At 40.4% G+C, this 20,176-nt stretch overlaps 1 long non-coding RNA gene across 1 annotated transcript in view; it reads left to right on the forward strand.

Moving 5' to 3' along the window:
* The window catches only part of LOC139033765 (uncharacterized), a 42,555-nt gene that overhangs the window by 1,542 nt on the left and 20,837 nt on the right, over positions 1 to 20,176 (forward strand). The gene's annotated exons all lie outside the window — the stretch shown is intronic.

Here is a 20,176-nt window from a genome sequence, read left to right on the forward strand (position 1 = left end):
TTGCCTGGCACACATTAGGTACTTAGAAGTGTTTTAGAATAAGTGAATAAAAAATAATAGTATTTAAATTTGCTCCATCCAGAAGGGCATGACCTAGTAAAGTCTGTGGCTCACAGAATTCATTACCTTGGGACACAATCATCTACAATGTAAGTGAGGTGAAAATCGTTCAGTCATGTCCGACTCTTTGCGACCCCATGGACTATATAGTCCATGGAATTCTCCAAGCCAGAATACTGGAGTATTCCCTTCTCCAGGGAATCGTCCCAACCCAGGAATCGAACCCAGGTCTCCTGCACTGCAGGTGGCTTCTTTACCAACTGGAGAAGAAAATGGCAACCCACTCCAGTACACCTGCCTAGAAAATTCCATGGATGGAGAAACCTAGTGGGCTACAGTCCATGGGGTCACAAAGAGTCCGACACAACTGAGTGACTTCACTTTCTATCTGGGAAGCCCCTCTACAATGTAAATTTGGAGCCAAGAGAAGGTCCTGAGTAGAAGCCTCCAGGTGGTTTGAGATGGCTTTTTGGTCGGTTCTTCTTGTTTGTTGTGTGTGTGTGTGTGTGTTTTCCTGTTTTTGCCTCCTTGGGTTTTTCTCCAATATCTACCACTCCCCAGGGATGTGCAATTTTCTCCTTTTATATTTCCCTTCAGAATGGCTAATGTAAGCTGATGTTATTATAAACAAAGAGCTTTATAAGTAATTTCAGTGATAATAATTCTCGTGAAAAGCAATAAAGGAATTTGCTGAGTCTCTGGACCTCTTATCCAAGACAGGTGTTACATTGCTCCAGACGCACAAGCTCACAGGGTCTCTGGCTCATCCTGAACTTCAGGCCCTGTGGCCTCTAGGGGCTGCTGCTGCTGCCGCTAAGTCGCATCAGTCATGTCTGACTCTGTGCGACCCCATAGATGGCAGCTTACTAGGCTCCTCCGTCCCTGGCACTCTCCAGGCAAGAACACTGGAGTGGGTTGCCATTTCCTTCTCCATTTCGTGAAAGTGAAAAGTGAAAGTGATGTCGCTCAGTCGTGTCTGACTCTTTGCAGGCTCCTCTGTCCATGGGATTTTCCAGGCAAGAGTACTGGAGTGGGGTGCCATCGCCTTCTCGGGGCCTCTAGGGGCAGTCTTCCCAAAAGCTGGAGTCTGGTCTCCAAGCATTTTGTCCAATAAAAATGTCAAAAATTCAATTTATACCTTGTTTTTTCTTTTTTATGTTTAGAAACTTCTAGAGTAAACCTGCAGGACTGGTTTGTTTGAAAGACAAATCTAGTTTGAACTGATTTGTACACCAATGGTGATTGGTAACCTGAATGCTCATTGGATGTGAGTGATCTTCAAAGTTTACCCATCAGAGTCTTACACTTTGACATCACTTTAACTGAAAAATAATAAAAAGACATTCAGAGGTGTTAGTGCACAGAAAAAAGAGAAAGGCTCTTCTTTCCTGATAGGATGGGTGATCGGTTAGAGACTGTTGTCAGCTGCATGTCAAGGGAAGTTGTACATCTGTGCTTTAGACAAACTGAGGAATCTGGGGGTGCTATGGTAGCCCCAGGTCAACGAGACTTAGCTTTCTGCTCCTCCATCTTTAGGGGACTTCCAGGTGGCTCAAGTGGTTAAAGAATCTGCCTGCCAATGCAGGAGACACAGGCAGGAGATGCAAGTTCAATCCCTAGGTCGGGAAGATCCTCTGAAGGAGGAAATGGCAACCCACTCCAGTATTCTGGCCTGGAAATTCCCATGAAGAGAGGAGCCTGGCAGGCTACAGACTATGGGGTCACAAGGAGTTGGACTCGACTGAGCAATGGGGCCACACACACGCATTTGTTCTCAGGTTATTGGCCCCCTAGTCACAGTTCCAGTTATGTCTGTCAGTTTCAGCCAAGAAACAGAAGATGGGCACAGAATAAAGGGCATAGTTTCAGCTGAGTTAAGACCCTTTAAAGATCCTTTCTGGGTATTCCACCCACTGACTTCTCCTTGCATATTATTGGCCAGGGAATGCACATGTACCAAATAAAATTAAAGATCTGTTAGTGAGAGAGGAGGAGGGGAAGCATGTTAGACCAGCAGCCAGCAGTCTCCATCACAAGTGAGCTGATATGATCACAATTACCTACTTTTCCTGTAATCTACGAAGAGGACGGCTTTCCATAAGACATTCTTGAAGCCCCATCCTTCTAAAGCATCATCTTTGATGCATACTTTTAATGTTCAAAGATGATTTCTAGGAAGTTAATGGAGTGAATGGAATGCTAGGCTCCTCTTCTTGCTCAAATAAATATGACACCATCTCAAAAGAAATATCCTCTGCAGTTACTCATGTAAACAACAAGTTAAGGGATTTCTCTGGATATCCAATGGCTAGATCTCTGTGCTTCCACTGCAGGAGGCATGGGTTTGATCCCTGCTTAGGAAACTAAGATCCCACATCACATATACAGAGTGATGTGGCCAAAAAAGATAAGAGTTGCAGTTGAAAGCATCTCCGATTTTAATAAGAATTAGGCAGTCCCCATGTGCAGGACAGGGTTCACAAGTGCACCACACCACTCCGTCCGTTCCTTTGCTTGGGCTGCGTTCTTCTCCCTTTGGATCCAGCTAAGATGCAGTGATCAGCAACGTGGAGCAGATGGTCCCACTGTCTGCTCTTCCAACCACATGCAGTCTTGTCCTCTAACTCTCGTCCTAGATTGTGTTTGCTGAAAACATCCTCATCCCCCCAGATAGGAAGGGTGACCTGTGTTTCTGCAGGTCCTGCCTGTAGCTCTGGATGTTCTCAGGGCGTTTCCTGGTTCTCAGGATGTTCCCTTGTCTTAGACCATAGCTCGCTCTCTATACATGGGCTTCCCTGATAGCTCAGTTGGTAAAGAATCCACCTGTAATGCAGGAGACCCTGGTTCAATTCCTGAATCAGGAAGATCTGCTGGGGAGAAGGGATAGGCTACCCTCTCCAGTATTCTGGCCTGGAAAATTCCAGGGACTATGTGGTCCATGGGGTCTCAAAGAGTCGGACACAACTGAGCTACTTTCACTTTCTTTCTCTCTCCACACACACGGAATTCTGGAGTCATCCCACCAGACCTTTAAGCACCAGTAACAACGGGAGCAAGTCAGTGTTAAGAACAAGTAAACAACAAAACTTGAGATATTTTAAAAATCTGAGGCAAAGTGAAAAAGGAGTAATGATGTAAGAGTTTAAGGGAAAAGTTTTCACTTTATATTCTTAGTGAGTTAAAAGCAGATACAGAACCTATTTTTAAAGGTTGGGATGAAAAGGGAGTGTGAAAAAAAAAGAAAGAAAGGCACAATAGCTGAAATAACATCTCAGTCATGCAGAAAGAAAAAAAAAAGTGACTTAAAACTCCAGAAAACAAACTAGTGAAATATAACATGAACCTAGGAAGACATTCCATGTGAGACATAGTTCTCTTTCAAATAACAGAGAAGGTAAGATGTCTGAAAAATACAAAAGGGAATTCTACCCTTAAAGTAACAATAATACCAGAATGAGAAGACAGATCAAAAACACAAGAGAAAGAAAAAGACAAATTTAACAAAATTTATTTTAGTATCTGGCACATGCTAAGTTCTTAACGAGTATGACAGAGTTGAATTAACTTCAGAGACTGAAGAGACTGAAAGAGATTTTGCCATCTTTTAAGCAAAACTGATGGGTAGAAGTCAATACCAAAATATATTCTGGTGAAAGTTTTCCAGTGAGTACCTTATAAATTTATGTACACAGAATTCATTTTTAACAAGAGTCAAAGTCAAGATACGTTCATATTTCTTTTCTGGGGCATTGATTAATGAGAAGGTCGATAGTTGTAGAATAATACCTTCAGAGCGTGCAGAAGAAAAGGATAAAACACAATTGATCATCTTCTAAAAAGCCATTCCCAACTCTTCTCCTTAGCTACCTGAAATGTAGAGGCTGAAAATCTTCAGTAATTGCCCTCCTAGTCTTTCTTACAGTTAGGAGCAGATTCCCAAATGCATTCTCTTCATAAAAAGGAACTGCGGGAACTTTTGAGGAAGCCTTTGGATTTCTGATAAAAAGACACAGATCTGGCTGATGTGGCCCTTTCCCCTCTGTCTTGCTTTGAAATCACCCCTTGGATTCTGGCCTGGTTTCCTACCAAATGCCATACACACACACACACACACACACACACACACACACACACACACACACACAAACTCCCCAAAGCAAAAAGAAAAAAACTTAGTGACTGAAAGCAACACAAAGGTATTATTTTATAGTTCTGGAGGTCAGAAGTCTGAAATAGGTCTAGCTGGGTTTAAAAAAGAAAAAAAAAAAATCAAGATATAGGCAGGTCTGTGCTCCTTTTGGAGGCGCTGTTTCCTTGCCTTTTCTAGTGCCATTTCTAGATATGACTGCATTCCTTAACTCATATCCGTCTCTATCTTTACAGCTGTGGGCTGTGTTGGGCTATGTTCTCATTGACTCTCTACTGTCTCCCTCTTCCACTTATAATCACTGATTATATTGGATCTACCCAGATAATTCTATCTCCAGTCAGGAATTAGCAACCTTGATTCCCTGTTGCCAAGGATTAGGATGTGGATAGCACTGGGGACTTTTATTCTGGTACCACAGACGTGATGGCTGTAGCTACAGCATCCACATTGGCAGCTGAGCCAAAGTCAGCAACCACAAACACTTCTTGTTACACAAAATAAACACCTATAATTGTGATTTTTGTTACCTGCAACTTCATACTTTATTGAATATAGACTCAAGTATTATATCCCCAGCTAAGGAACTATTCTTTTCAAGAGGCAAATGAGGTCAATTCTCGAATCTGGAAATTCTTGGAACATTTACTACTCAAGTCTGCAAGACATACAGCAAATGTACTCTGAACAATTAAGAGATGAATAATTAAGAGATGCATTCTTCATTAGGGAAACTGTGATTGAGGAAAAAGTGGTTATAATCATTGAAACTAAAATTGTAGGATAAATAAGGTACAAAACAAAGTACAAACTTGTAAATCACTAAGCAATAAGAAGAGGAACATTAGGCAATCGAGAGTAATTATGGGAACAAAAGTAAAATAGTCAATGTAAATATAAAAAGGAAATTTTCTGAAATGACATTTTTAAACTCCGGATTAGCATAATCCAAAGTATGAAAGGGAAATAGCAAAAATGGGCATGTCATCAGTGTTCACTTCCTTAACATCATCAAATGAAGTCAATTATTGTCGACATAATTAGGTAAAAAGAATTTTAATATTTTAAGATAATCATGTAAGATTACCTTTAAAATAGAATGTTAATCTTACAAACCATAGATAAAAGATAAAAGTAAATCGATACCAAGTAAATCAATACATTTTTGCAAAGGTGAAATATACAAAAGATAACAAGGAAGCATTAAAATAGAGAAAACATAAAGTGACAGATGTCAAACCAAATACAATGTCCTAATAAGTGTCATATTCTAGAACAGTCTCTAAGGTAAATCAGTGGAATAAGTACGTTGTGAAATTTCTTCATGTAGTAAGTAACAAAAAGTCTCTTTCACGTTTTGTAATATACTTCAATGAATTGCTGTCTTTTGCATTTCTGCAAATGTTTATATATATAAATAGATGTATTTGGGGGGTCATTGGCCCCAGGTGGTGCTAGTGGTAAAGAATCTGCCTGCAATGTGGGAGACCCAGGTTTGATCCCTGGGTCAGGAAGATCCCCTTGCGTAAGGCAGGGCAACCCACTCCAGTATTTTTGCCTGCAGAATCCCATGGACAGAGGAGCCTGGGCTACAGTCCATAGGGTCGCAAAGAGTTGGACAAGACTGCAGTGACTTAGCAGGCATGCACAGCCCTTTAATTTCTCAAATAGAAATGGAACCATCCATAACAGTACAAAATAATATTGTTAAAATTAAATACATAATTTTGAAATATTTAAAACACGGAATTTAAATATACACAGATTCTTTCCCACCCCAGCCCGCACAGAGAAGGGGAATATTGCTGTCCTTCTCGTTGCCCACCTCTCTTCTTCCTCTACCCTTCTCTCCCTGCACCTCCACAACCCAAGGAGAAATAGCAAATGATGTTGACTTGTCTGCAAAATTTATTAGGCTCTTACAAGCAATAATTTCAAAGCTTCATCTGAGGCTTTATGTAGCTAAAGCAATAATCATGAAAAAGGATAAAGCTTAGAAATGAGCTCACTTTTTATTTATTATAAACCCAACAGAATGCAGAGTGAAAGGGGGAGATGATTTTTAAAAATCATGGAATAGTCATATTCAAATTCAACAAAAATAGAGGCTTAAGACTTTAATCACTTTCAATGAAAACATGAGATTGTTTCCATACTGGAAAATAGAGTACATTTCCTAACTGGATTATATTCATTCATTTCATTCAAAATAGATTAATGAAGTAGAGACATTTGACAGATCATGTAAAATGTTTAATAAAACTAGTGTAAATTACAGAAATTTACCATGTTAACACTCATTAGCTTCCCCTTCCACCAACGTCCTCTTTCTCCCCTCCCATAAATGTTTTTATTGCCTAAAAGGGCCTTTTCTAACACTGCTCTTCATAATGATATAATTACTAATTCTATTATGGGCAAGGTGGGCTTTACTAATTGTTAGATAATTAGGTTCTTTCTCATCATTTTGTTCTATACTTTTTATGAGAATTAATGTTTGGTCTTGTGAGTTGTGCTTTTCTGAATCACCACTACCTATTGGATACTAGAAGAAAAATCAAAGTGGCACATTTATGGCTCACTTTGTTTGCAAGATGAAGTGGAGGGTGGATTTAGTGCTACCCTCTATTATTCTGTTGATGACCCCAGAGTAAAGTAAATAACTCAGCATATCTCCCCAAAGAAATGTTAGATATCAGATTAATTTAATGCAGCCTATGTAAGAGGAATAGAAAAATGAGATATCAATGCTACATTTCTTGGTGGGGAAAAGGCAATATTTACAGTTGCTCAGACTAATCTTTCTACTTAAAGGGATTTTTTTTCTCTCTCTTTTGTCATCTAGATAACTCCTATTTATTCTTAAAGTCTCAGCTTTGAGCTGAATGTAAATGTAAAGAATGGAAGAAAGTATTTGCAAATTAAATATCTGATGTGTTTATTATCCATATTATATAAAGGACTCCTCAAACTCAATGACAAAAACCCAACAGTCCAATTCAAAAATGGGCAAAGGACTTATATAGACATTTATTCAAAGAAGATATACAAATGTCCAATAGGCACACGAAAAAAAATTATTCATTATCATTCGTTATTAGGGATATGCAAATAAAAACAACAATGAGATACCACTTCATATTTCCTAAGACAGCTATAATTTTAAAAATGGAAAATAGAAAGTGTTGCTTGAGAAGAAATTGGACTGCTTGTATATTGCTGGTAGGGAATGTAAAATGATATAGCAGCTGTGGCAAACAATTTTGTGGTTTTATAAAAAGTGACATGTAGAACTACCACATGCCCCAGCAATTTCACTTCTAAGAATATATCTCAAAAAATTGAAAGCAGGAACTAGAATAGATATTTGTATACCAATGTTCATAGCAGCATTATTTACAATAGCTAAAAGGTTGGAACAATTCCAGTGTCCATCAACTAATGAACAGATAAACAAAACGTGGTATATACATATAATGAAATATTGTTCAACCAGTAAAGAGAATGACACTGTGATATATGCTACATGGATGGACCTTGAAAATATTAAGCTAGGTGAAATAAGCCAGATTAGAAGGACAAATATTGTACAGTTTTTTTTGTTCAGTTGCTCAGTCCTGTCTAACTCTTTGCAACCCCATGGACTGCTGCACACCAGGTTTCCTTCCCCATCTTTCACCATCTCCTGGAGCTTGCTCAGACTCATGCCACTGAGTCGGTGATGCCATCCAACCATCTCATCCTCTGTTGTCCCCTTCTCCTCCAGTTTTTTTTTTTTTTTTTGAGGTAGCTAGAAAAAAGCAAATTCATAGAGACAGAAAATAGAATAGAGGCTGCCAGGGGCTCAGAGAGAGGGAGGGAGAATTATTGCTTAATGGGTAGGGAATTTGGGGGAAAATGAACAAATTTTAGATATAGATAGTGGTGATGGTTACACAGCATGGTGAATGTATTTAATGCTACTGAATTGTGATTAAAATGATAGATGTGAAGTTACATATATTTTATAACAATATAACAATCTTAGCTCACAGATGACTGGTTTAGGGAAAACTTCTGAAATCCTATTATATTCATTCACTGATGACTACCCTTTTTCTTTCATCACATTATCCCGGTTTGTAAATATGTACTTATTTGTGGGGGGTTTAAGGAATAGCTTTCTCTTCTGTGGGATTGTATGATCCATAATGATTTCCATGTCAGATTTGCTTATCTCCAGTGGTGTCTAGCTCACTGAAATAATTTGGTGTAAAAGTTTTTATTGAATTATTTTTTCCAGTATTATGGAAGAAAACTAAAATACAATCTTGAGTACCACATGCTTTGCAATTATCTAAATCTTTTCTAGCCATGACATTTATAAAGCTGACTAATTTTAATAGGTTGTTTAAAAATATAATTTAGCAAATGTGGCATGACTAGGCCACACAGAAACACCAAGAAACAAGTCCAATTATTCTATTGTTATATCCCATAATTATTCATGATCAAATTATAGGTTGTAGAAAGGACGATTATTCCTAATGCTCTCTGAGACATCATTTTCTTTAATCTGAACTTGATAGGGATTGAGTGATTTAGAAAGGGGTATGGCCACACATTCTGATTTTAGGTGATTCATTTGAAGACTGAGAATCATGGTAAATAAACAAAGTTTACTCCGAAAATGTACATATTTTGTTGTTGTTCAGTTGCTAAGTCGTGTCTAACTCTATGCGACTCCATGAACTGCAGCACGCCAGGCTTCCCTGTCCTTCACTATCTCCCTGAGTTTGCTTAAACTCATGTCCATTGAGTCTGTGATGGCATCCAACCATCTCATCCTATTTCGCCCTCTTCTCTTGCTCTCAGTCTTTCCCAGCATCAGGGTCTTCTCCAATGAGTCAGCTCTGCGTCAGGTGGTCAAAGTATTAAAGCTTCAGTTTCAGCACCAGTCCTTCCAATGAATATTCAGGACTGATTTCCTTTAGGATTGACTGGTTGGATCACCTTGCTATGCAGGAGACTCTCAAGAGTCTTCTCCAGCACCACAGTTTGAAAGCATCCGTTCTTTGGTGCTCAGCCTTCTTTGTGGTCTAACTCTCACATCCATGCATGACTACTGGAAAAACCATAGCTTTGACTATACAGACCTTTGTTGGCAAAGTGATGTCTCTGCTTTTTAATACACTGTCTAGGTTTAAATTAACAGAGTGGGAAGTGTTATGGATATATATATACACCTAATAACTAGCAAAAAACTTTTCAAGCAGTTTTTAGCAGTTCAAAGGATAAACAACAAAGAAAAGTGAGGCTTATTCCTTTTTTTTTTTTCTTTTCTCTTTTGACTAGAGTTTAAGATTTAAGAATAGTTTCTTTACTCGATGCTTTAGATTCCAAATACCTGGCAGAATATTGACAAACATTATTCTGTAAGCATATTGAAAAGCCAAATCTCCTTCTAGTCAAATGCTTTTTCTCTTTTTTTTTTTTTTAGTAGTAATGATAATGCTGGTGAGGCTGGTAGATTCAGTGCTGCTTAAAATGGGAAATTTCTCTAGCTCACATTAACTATATTGAAGTTATTTTCCTGTGTGCCTATTCCTTTTTAATCTGCTTTGTTATTAAGAAGTGCATTCTCTGGTTATGCCGCTTAGTCTGTTTTTCCAAATAGAAACAATTTCATGTTTTTGTAAATAAATGATTAAGACTGTTTCTGTTGGGGCTCTAATAAGTTTGTGTATGCTTATGATGTGTGTCTTTCTCCGTGATCTAGGGTTTTCCCATCTGCTAAATGCCATTGAATAGTTTCACAAAAAGGCTGCTGAGAAACTGGTTGGCAGAGAAACAACATTCAAGCAATAGAAGTTAGTATAATATGATAGAGAATGTCTGGGGTTTGTTTCCTCTTGGCAGCTGGTTTGAAAATTCTCTTTGGGGAAAGTTTTTGTTTTGTTGTGTTTGGAGGAAATGTGTTGGTGAGCTATTTGGGGGAAGAGCAATTGCATCGTGTATACTCAGATACAGCAGGGTGCTTCCAAGTTGCGCTCTGAATGCAATTCTTACATCAGGGCAGCTGTCACTTTCAATTTTTTGGCTGAAGGCCGAGCATCAAAGAATTGATGCTTTCAAACTGTGGTGCTGGAGAAGACTCTTGAGAGTCCCTTGGATGGCAAGGAGACCAAACCAGTTAATTCTAAAGGAAATCAACCCTGAATATTCATTGGAAGGACTGATGCTGAAGCTGAAGCTCCAATACTTTGGCCACTTGATGCGAAGAGCCAACTCATTGGAAAAGACCCTGATGATGGGAAAGACTGAAGGCAGGAGGAGAAGTGGGCGGCAGAGGATGAGATGATAGGATGGCGTCATCGACTCAAGGGACATGAGTTTGAGCAAGCTCCTGGAAACAGTGAAGGGCAGGAAAGCCTGGCGTGCCGCAGTCCCTGAGGTTGCAGAGTCAGACTTGACTTAGCAACTGAACAACAGCAACAATTACGTGCTTATGTAAATTCGGGTATAGCAGCAGGAGCAGGGCTAAATTGCTTTACATAATAAAGGGGTGAGTCTTTAGGGGGATGTATTTAATTACTTCTAAAATAGCAATTAGGTGGAACTTCCATGATACCACACTTTCTTCTCGATAAAATGTACTGGTCAAGGATGCAGCTGTCAGCAGCACTACTTCCTGTTTCTGGCTTCAAGGGTTTGAGGCCGGCAGGGGAGGGGCAGAGAAGGGGTGGGGGGCGTCAGTGGGTGGGTAATGATAGCAGACGTGTTGGTGGTGGCCTCTCAGCTCTATCTCCTCAGATTCCTGTTCTACCAAAAAGAGGGTGTATCACGGTAATAAAGGCTACTCTCCCTGGTGCAGGACCCTACATTTGTTTCCCAGAAGTCTTGTGGGAAAACCCCTTAACAATTTTTTTTTTAAATTTTAATGCCCTGAGGCACGTGGACTCTTAGTTCCTGGGCCAGGGATAGCACCAGCGCCCTCTCCATTGGAAGCACAGAGTCTTAACCACTGGACAGTCCAAGGCTGTCCTAATGATTATTTTTGTCTTATTTAAGACATTAAAGAATAATTTTATTTCTAATTTACTAATGAAGCAAAAGTGTAAGCAAACCAGGTCCCTTAAGAAAGCATTGGCAGATAAGGCTTATTGCGCTCAGCACAGGCAGGCATGTATCTTTAAAAAAAGGATGCAAAGACCCCCGAGTTAGCTTTCTTTAGATAATGGTCATATCTGTTAGTACCCGTGTTCCTTTTCCCTAAAATGTAAAAATCACCATATAACTTTGCCTGGAGGGCCACTTGAAGACTTTAATGTGCACTGTGAGATAAAAGGAGGAGGATCTGGGGAAATAAAATGAGATGGTAAAGCTGAAGGGAGAGAATCAGAGGGGAGGGGCCATGTGCTGAGTTTTCAACTCATCATAATGTTTGTAACTAGATATAACCCTTGTCACCTCCTGTCAAGAAGCTTAATAGGCAGGTAGGTGGCACAGTGGTAAAGAATCTGCCTGCCAATGCAGGAGATTCAGAAGACCTGAGTTCAATCCCTGGGTCAGGAAGATACCCTGGAGGAAGAAATGACAACCCACTCCAATATTCTTGCCTGGAAAATCCCATGGACAGAGGAGCCTGGTGGGCTATAGTCCAAAGGGTTGCACAGAGTTGGACACAATTGAGCATGCCCACAACGACAACAATTCTTTATTTATGGTCTCTTTTTTTGTTCAGTCACTAAGTCATGTCTGACTCTCTGTGACCCCATGGACTGCAACAAGCCAGGCTTCTCTGTCCTTCACTATCTCCTGGAGTTTGTTCAAATTCATGTCCATTGAGTTGGTGATGCCATTTTACTGACCTGATATAAATGAATAAAAGGATCTTGGGAATCACATTTTTTAAAAAAAGGAAGATGAGAAAAATAACAACACCCCAGTCTCTGAATTATTTCTTTGAGAGGTGATAGCCATCAACCAGGAATACCCATTTAAGACTTTTGTTGTTTAGTCACTAAGTCATATCCAACTCTTTTGCAACACCATGGACTGTAGCCTACTGGATTCCTCTGTCCATGGGATTTCCCACTGGAATGGGTTGCCATTTCCTTTTCCAGGGGATCTTCCCGACCCAGGAACTGAACCCACATCTCCTGCATTGCAGGTGGATTCTTTACCACTGAGCCACCTGGGAAGCCCATTTAGGACTTTCCCTGAGTAAGAAACTTCTACCACGGATGTGCCATTATGAAGTTTAGACTTTGCTTGTTACAGCCAGGAATGTTATCCTAACTGATATACTCTGCTGGTCTATGGAGAAATTAGCAATTGTTCATGTGTATGCCAGAGTCCAAGGATCAGAGAAGACAGTTACCTTATTGTTAGCATATGGAGCAGTGGTTTGAGTGGGACGTGCTTGCAAACCAACATGTCAGCCCCTATTCCAGAGCTCTTCCTATTATGAGTATGTTGCAGGGAAGGAAGGAAAAGAAAGCATTGAATAACCCAAAACATGGCTGCTTCAGTCCTTGCTTCTATAGTTAGTCATGAGGTCTAAATGAATAGTCATTGCACTCTTCTTACACATTCCTCACTCACTTCCACTTTCACTTTACCCTCCATCAGCACTTTAGCAAGACAGAGTTCTTTTTTGGTTGGATGAATCACACCTTTATTCCCAGGGGATCTGAACCCTAGGATCCTGGCTTAAATGGGATGCTGCAGTTTTCACTGTCTATGAGTATTGGACAGAGAAACACTAGAGGCACCCCAGTGTTGCTCTGGGTTCTAGGCACAGTCCTAGTCAACATCATTATGTAACAACCCCCAGACTTCCCTTTGGTCATGGGGACCATTCACTCAAGCTAACACAGGGACCACGTTATGAATATATGTCAGAATTTTGTACCCATTACAGCTTAACTTTTCCCCTCATACCTTTCATCTTTTTTTATATGCTTGTTTGCTTTTTGGAGGGCCAACATTTTTCAGATTTTCTCCTGGAATTTTCATTTAAGTAATAGTTTTTCACTTCTAATAACTCTCTCTTGTTGGTTTTTTTCTCTTTTATCCTTTTGTTAACCAGTGGACATAATCTATGCTCAAATATTTCTGAAAAGAAAAAAAAGAGACTTGGGTTTCAGTTAAGGTGCTAGTCTTTTCCCTTGATATAAGAAATTCTGAGATATGGAGAAATCACTGTGGCTTATACAGAATTTGGTTTGTACTTTATGCTAACTAAAGCAGCCTGATAAACATACCTTATGCATCTACTTTAATGTTAAAGGAAAGATTGTCACTCATCCAGTATTACAAAGAGTTATGTTGGGATCCACTGCAGTCACTCACCAACAGTGTGCCTTGAGGGGAATTCAGGCTGGGAAAAACTGGATGAAGCATTCTATGCTTTGAATTTATAGACTCTGGCTCCTACATAGTTAAGATGCATATCTAAGGAAGAATTTCAGTGATTTCAGATTCTTGCTTCTTTCCATACTTAGAAAACACTAAAATCATTCACTTGAGATATCTATTCTCTGTGATCAGGAGTAATCTTTCTCCAGAATGTATGTTAGACTATGGGTTGTTGTGGTTTAGTCACTAAGTCATGTCTGACGCTTTTGCAATGCTATGGACTATAGCCCACTAGGCTTCCCTGTCCTTAGTATTTTCCAGGCAAGAATACTGGAATGGGTTTCCATTTCCTTCTTCACGGGACCTTCCTGACCCAGGGATTGAACCCAGGTCTCCTGCACTGGCAGGTGGATTCTTTACCTCTGAACCACCTGGGAAGTCCCAGAGATGGGTATTTACAGCCAAAATAACTCATGTATATACTCTCTCTTTCCCTACCTCTTTGGAGCAGCCCCTTCAGAGTTGCTAAGAAGCTGTTTCCCAAACTGTAGTCCTCAGTTTAGCTTGAATAAAACTTTCTTCTATTCTTATTATAGATTGTTTATTGATTGTTTGTGCAAACAGCCTGAATTATCTCTGTCTCCTCTGGAGTTAATATTCTGTTTTGACTTGGTCTTTTCCTTTATGTTCTACAGTCCATGGGGTCACAAAAAGTCGGACATCACTAACACTTTCCCTTGCCTTGATGTTACTACATAAGAGTAATTGATAACTCCTGTGACACAATTCCCCGATTCTTAGTGCTTTAACCCTGTAGAGGTTTGTGTTTGTTTGCTTACTCTCCTCTTCATGTAATGTCCAATGCATATCTTCCTGGTCAGGACAGCTCTTCTAATGAAAGGTGATTCTGAGATCCAGGACACGGCCACACAAACCTTTCCACTGATGTCACAACAGTGAGAGAGGAGGGTTACATGTGGGAGATTTGGTGTTTGGGGCCAAGCCTGGAAATGGCACGTTTCTGCTCACACTCCAGAACTAGTTGTCTGGCTGGATCTGGAGGCAAGGGATCTGGGAAACATTATTTTCCTATACTCCCAAGAGGTTAAAAAATGGTATGATAAATCTATAGCATTGTCATTGCCACAGCTGTTTTTCTTGGAAAACCAAATATCTACTGATACTGAGCACACAGACACACTCGCTGATACTCCATCATCCAATCACGTTCATGAAATAAACATAAGTGACCTGTAACTGACATTTCTTCTGATAGTGTGGTCTTTCCCCTGCACGAGAAGATTAACTGCACGTGCTCTTTGTGGGTGTGGTATGTGGACTACCAGGCTTTACTCTAAGATAAGCGAGCTGGCAACCTCTTCTCTTGAAGTCATTGCCCCCTCTTAGGTTAGCAGTTTAATTCCTCTGAGAGGTATTTTTCCAGCTTTATGTTACATTTTCCTTAAACACATTCATATGTGCAGAGGTCTGAAAGGAGGCTCTGACTCAGCAGTCACTGAGCATACAGCTTTGACACCAATTGTCTTGTATTAAGTTCTTACTCAAGCTCTGACTACCTCCATCCCGGTGGACTCAAGGACTCTGTCCACAGCTGCTGTGGGCCTGCCTCAGCTGTGACCTTCTCCTGTACCTGTGCTGAGCTGGGTCTCTCTTTAGTCTCACTTACATCTCAATTTGGCTGTAGCCATCTTTGCTTTCAGGCTCCCCAGACGGTCCTCGTGGTAAAGAACCCGCCTGCCAATGCAGGGGATGTAAGGACCTTGGAGGAGGGCATGGCAACCGACTCCAGTATTCCTGCGGGGAGAATTCCCTGGACAAAGGAGCCTGGAGAGCTACAGTCCAGGGAGTCACAGAGAGTCGGGCATGACTGGAACAACTCAGCATTCATGCATATCTTTGATTTTTCACAAACTCATAAAATCTTGATTTGCAAGTATTTTCCTTCCAGTATTCAGCAAGCATATTAATTTATTCTCTTTACCAAAACTTATATTTCAATAGCTTGTTGCTTTTTTTTTTTTTTTTTGACATGAAGGGCAATAAATATTTTCTTCATTATCTTGAGCTAAAAGCACTCATTTCCTCAACTATAAAATGGTTTAGGTATCAGCCTTATGAAGATTAAACATATACTTTGTACATGTCTGGTGACACTCGTGGTAAAGAATCCACCTGCCAATGCAGGAGATATAAGAGACACGGGTTTGATCCCTGGGTTGGGAAGAGTCCCTGGAGGAGGGCATGGCAACCCACTGCAGTATTCTTGCCTGGAGAATCCCATGGACAGAGGAGCCTGGTGGACTACAGTCATCACTCACAGGCTCTAGAGCACAGGCTTAATAGTTGTGGCCCAAGGGTTTAATTGCTCCACAGCTTGTGGGATCTTCCTGGACCAGGGATCAAACCTGCGTCCCCTGCATTGGCAGGCGGATTCTTTATCGCTGAGCCACCAGGGAAGCCACAGGGCTAACTTTTTAGATCAGAAAGACTTAGCTGCAGAGCATGGCAAACTTCTGCTCTCCCCATCTTCCTAAATTGTCTTCCTCCCCTTCGAAATCCCCAAACCCTTACCCCCTTCTTCTTTGCTCAGAATGGCCTCCTACCTTTGGGGGTCCCATGTGTATGAAATTTATTTTTTTTCTTCTGTTGATCTGTCTGATGCCAATTTAATTGCTAGACCAGCCAAAGAACCTAGAATAAAAGAAGGGAAAAGATTTCCTCCTCTGTGTGGTATATATGTAGTATTTAAGTGTTAAGTATTATTGCTCTCTCTCTTTCTAATGCAGGCCTGTTGAATGCAAGAGTGATCTGAACCCCCAGGCCCTAGTGAGGACACTGGGGAAGGAAGCACGTCACATGGACAGAATCTGAGCTTCAGGCAGGTGGTCTGATTGACCCATTACTGTAGAAGATCAAAGAGACCAACAAAGGATTGGCCTCAGGGAATTTATTTCCCTTGGCCTAAGCTTTCACATTTCCTTTTAATTACAGATTTATCTGAGCATCTGTGTGTGAGCAATTTATCCACAAGACTGCCACCTTCTCCTCCCTGTGTACACCATCCCTGTGGCTAAGTGATTTTCTGTTCCCCTGCCCCCTGCCACCGAATCTTTATATGAATACCTTCTGGATGCTGAGAGGACATGTTTCTGGTTCTGGTTTACTCAAAAGCTCTGAGGGGTTTGATAATGAGTTGGCAGGAAGGAAAGGACAGAGCTTTGAAAAGACTAAAGAGTAAAGAACTAGCTTAATAAACGTGGAGGGTATTTAAAGGGATAGCTGTGGATATGAAAAGGTGAATATTACAATTATTAGAAATCTAGGTCCAGAAATCATAGGACAAAGAGAACATGGGTTGAACAAGTAAAACAATTGTCCAGGTGTGCCTCTGCCTTGACTTTTTCTATAAGTTTAGGATCTTTGGGGTGAAACAAACATTGGCTACACAGTACATTTTACATTAGCAGATTTATTCTCTTCTTCTTTTCTTTTCCCTCTGTTCTTCCTGTCCTGGAGTGCACCCTCGTCTGTTAAAAGCAGCCATTGTTTTACACCGACATTCAGCTCCGTAATACATCTGACTATGAATAATTGTCACTAGGCCCACTCCAGCAGTCCTTGTGTCCCTTTTTGTTTCCTACATCTGTGCCCTGAAATTAACCGTGAGCACAATCCACGCGTGGTCTCATACAGTCAATGAGCAAGGCAAGTGTCTAAAGCAAAGATGTCCTTTCTGAGTTTACATCAGTCAGGTTATGCATTCTTCTGCTGGTAAGAGATGTTAAATCATCATGGCTTAAAAAACCCAGTTTTAAAAATATTTGCATAAAAGTCCAGAGGGAGGCAGCCTAGAGCTGGTAAAAAGGCTGTGGGGTGGGGTTTTTGGCAAGACAGAAATTTCTCTTTCACATGAAAGCATGAATGTAAGTAGTTCAGGGCAGTTGTAGAAGCTTCATGATAATCTGTGACCCAGGATGATTTTCTGCTTTGCACTTCCTACATCGGCAGTCCTCAACCTTTTCAGCACCAGGGACCAGTTTCATGGAAGACAATTTTTTCATGGATGGAGTTGGGGGAATGATTTGGGGATGTGTGTTAAATGTATTGTGTACTTTACTTTTATTATTATTATATCAGTTCTAGCTCAGCTCATCAGGCATTAGATCTCTGAGGCTGGGGACCTAGAGTACTAATAGCCTATGATTGAGTGAAAGACATCCCACTGACATACCAAGGAACAAAACAGAGGAAAGGGAACAAATAGCCACATTGACTTCCTTTTAGTGAAAGCTGCACACAACTGGCGCTTATACTCATCACCAGGGCTCCATCACTTGATTATGCCTCGTTATAAGCAAATCTGGAAAAAAGAATTTTTATTTCCAGTTTCCATGTACCCAACTAAACTGAATTGTGGTTTATGGAGGAGAAGAAGGAGAGAGCAGATATTGGGAGACAATTAGCAGTTTCTGCCACAATAGAATATTTTACTTGGTAGAGAACATGGATAAATAAATAAAGGAGATGATAAAGTCAACCACATTAAGGAAAACAGAATCTTAATCCAGGGAAATCAATAAAAATTAAACAAGGGAATCATTGTAATTATAGCTGTATGACTTTGCAGTAGACAATTACTTATGAAGTCATAATAATATAAACACCATTTTAATTTTCATCTTTCAGAGTCAACTTACAGACATGGCACAACCTACCTGATTATGCTACCAGATGGAATGTAGGTGATATCAGCCTTGACAATGTCGAAGTAAAATTATAGATGAAAAATTAAGTGCATGGGAGGAAGAAAAAGAAACAAAAGTTTAGGATATCAATGTCATCATATTATAAAGTGAGCAATGCATTTTTAAAGGATAAAGGAGTAAAGATGAAAGGATGTGTGAAGTGTGAATATAGCTTAGAGGTACAAAATTAATTAATAGACTTTATATAAATAGTGATACAATTATGTGGGAGTAGTGGGCTTAATTAGGAGAGGGAGTAAGTGACCTAAGTGCTCATCTATTAAAACTCTACCACACTGTGGGGGGGAGGGGGCTGAGGGAGGGATGGGGTGGGAAGATGGGGTTAGCAGATGTAAACTTGTGTATATATAGAATGGATAAACAAGGCCCTACTGTATAGCACAGAGAACTGTATTCAGTATCCTATGATAAACCATAATGGAAAAGAATATTAAAAATGTATAAATGTATCTATATATGTATGAGGATCACTTTGCTGTACAGAAGAAATTAACACATTGTAAATCAACTACTGTCTTCCTAGGTGGCTCATTGGGTAAAGAATCTGCCTGCAAAACAGGAGATACAGGAGACACGGGTTCGATTTGTGGGTCGGGAAGGTGCCCTGAAGGAACAAATGGCAACCTACTCCAGTATTCTTGCTTGGAGAATCCCATAGACAGAGGATCCTGGCGGGCTATAGTCCATAGGGTCACAGAGAGTCGGACATGACTGAAGCGACTAAGCACAAATCAACTATACTTCAATAAAAATATATTGATGAAAAAGACTCTACCACCACATGCTAATTGGCTTCCTCTTCCCAGTGAGGGGTATCCCATGTTTAATATGCTGCAGGGAGAGCTTCTCTCAGGCTGTTGGGGAAGCTTCTATGGACTTAGAAGGTAGCTAACAGGATGTCACATGTGGAACGATAATATCAAAGGTATACACTGGAGGAATAGATGAATGTGCACAGAAATGAATTGTAATCCTTTCCCCAAATATGTATTTGTTTCGCTGCACAGGGTCTTAGCTGCCATAGCTGGGATCCTTGATCTTCGTTGGGTCATGCAGAATCCTCAGTAGCAGCATGCAAACTCTCCCCATGCAGGGGACCCAGGTTCAATCTCTGATCAGGGAACTTGATCCCACAGGCTGCAACTAAGAATTTATGGTCCTTGATACAGGAGGATTTCTACTGCTCGAGGAGATGCGTCAGAATAACCCACGGTGATACAATAAACCATTCAAATCACTCTTCTCCCTTCTTATCCCTTCTCCCAAGTAAAAGGATATGCAGGCTTAAGAATATCTCCCCAGAGCCTGTGACAATTACAATTTTCATGATCAAATTTTAAATTCATAAACTGGCACTCTAACTTACAGAGCAACCTTTTCCTTGAGCTCAAATAGATCAAGAGAGGCTGATCTGCCTTTTCTATGTGGGTCCAAGTGGATGAGCCTGGGAAGCCACAAACGCAGCGTGGGCTGTGATTGCTTCTCGAAGGTGCGTGGCACCAAGAGAAAGCCTTCGGTGGTCAGCACAGCAGATGGTGAAGGTGTCCCAATCTCCTTATTTGCCTTCCTCTCAACTCCTTCATGTGTTTTAAAGGGAGTTAAACCTTAGTCTCAAAAACTGGGGAATATGGACTTCATGAAGTTGTCTTCTGCCCTTGATCCCTTTGTCTGGGATTCTTGGGACTTTCTGTGATTCTCCTTGTGCTTCTTTGTATCCAAAGCTTCTTTCCAAATAGGAATGTTGTTCTTTCCTTACATTCATTTGCTGCTGTTTCAACTATCCCTCATATTAGGTTCTCGAGTCCTGCTTTTTCATTCCATGAGCACACGGGTTCAAATC

This window comes from Odocoileus virginianus, chromosome 1, assembly GCF_023699985.2.
Source record: "Odocoileus virginianus isolate 20LAN1187 ecotype Illinois chromosome 1, Ovbor_1.2, whole genome shotgun sequence".
Lineage (NCBI taxonomy): Eukaryota > Metazoa > Chordata > Mammalia > Artiodactyla > Cervidae > Odocoileus > Odocoileus virginianus.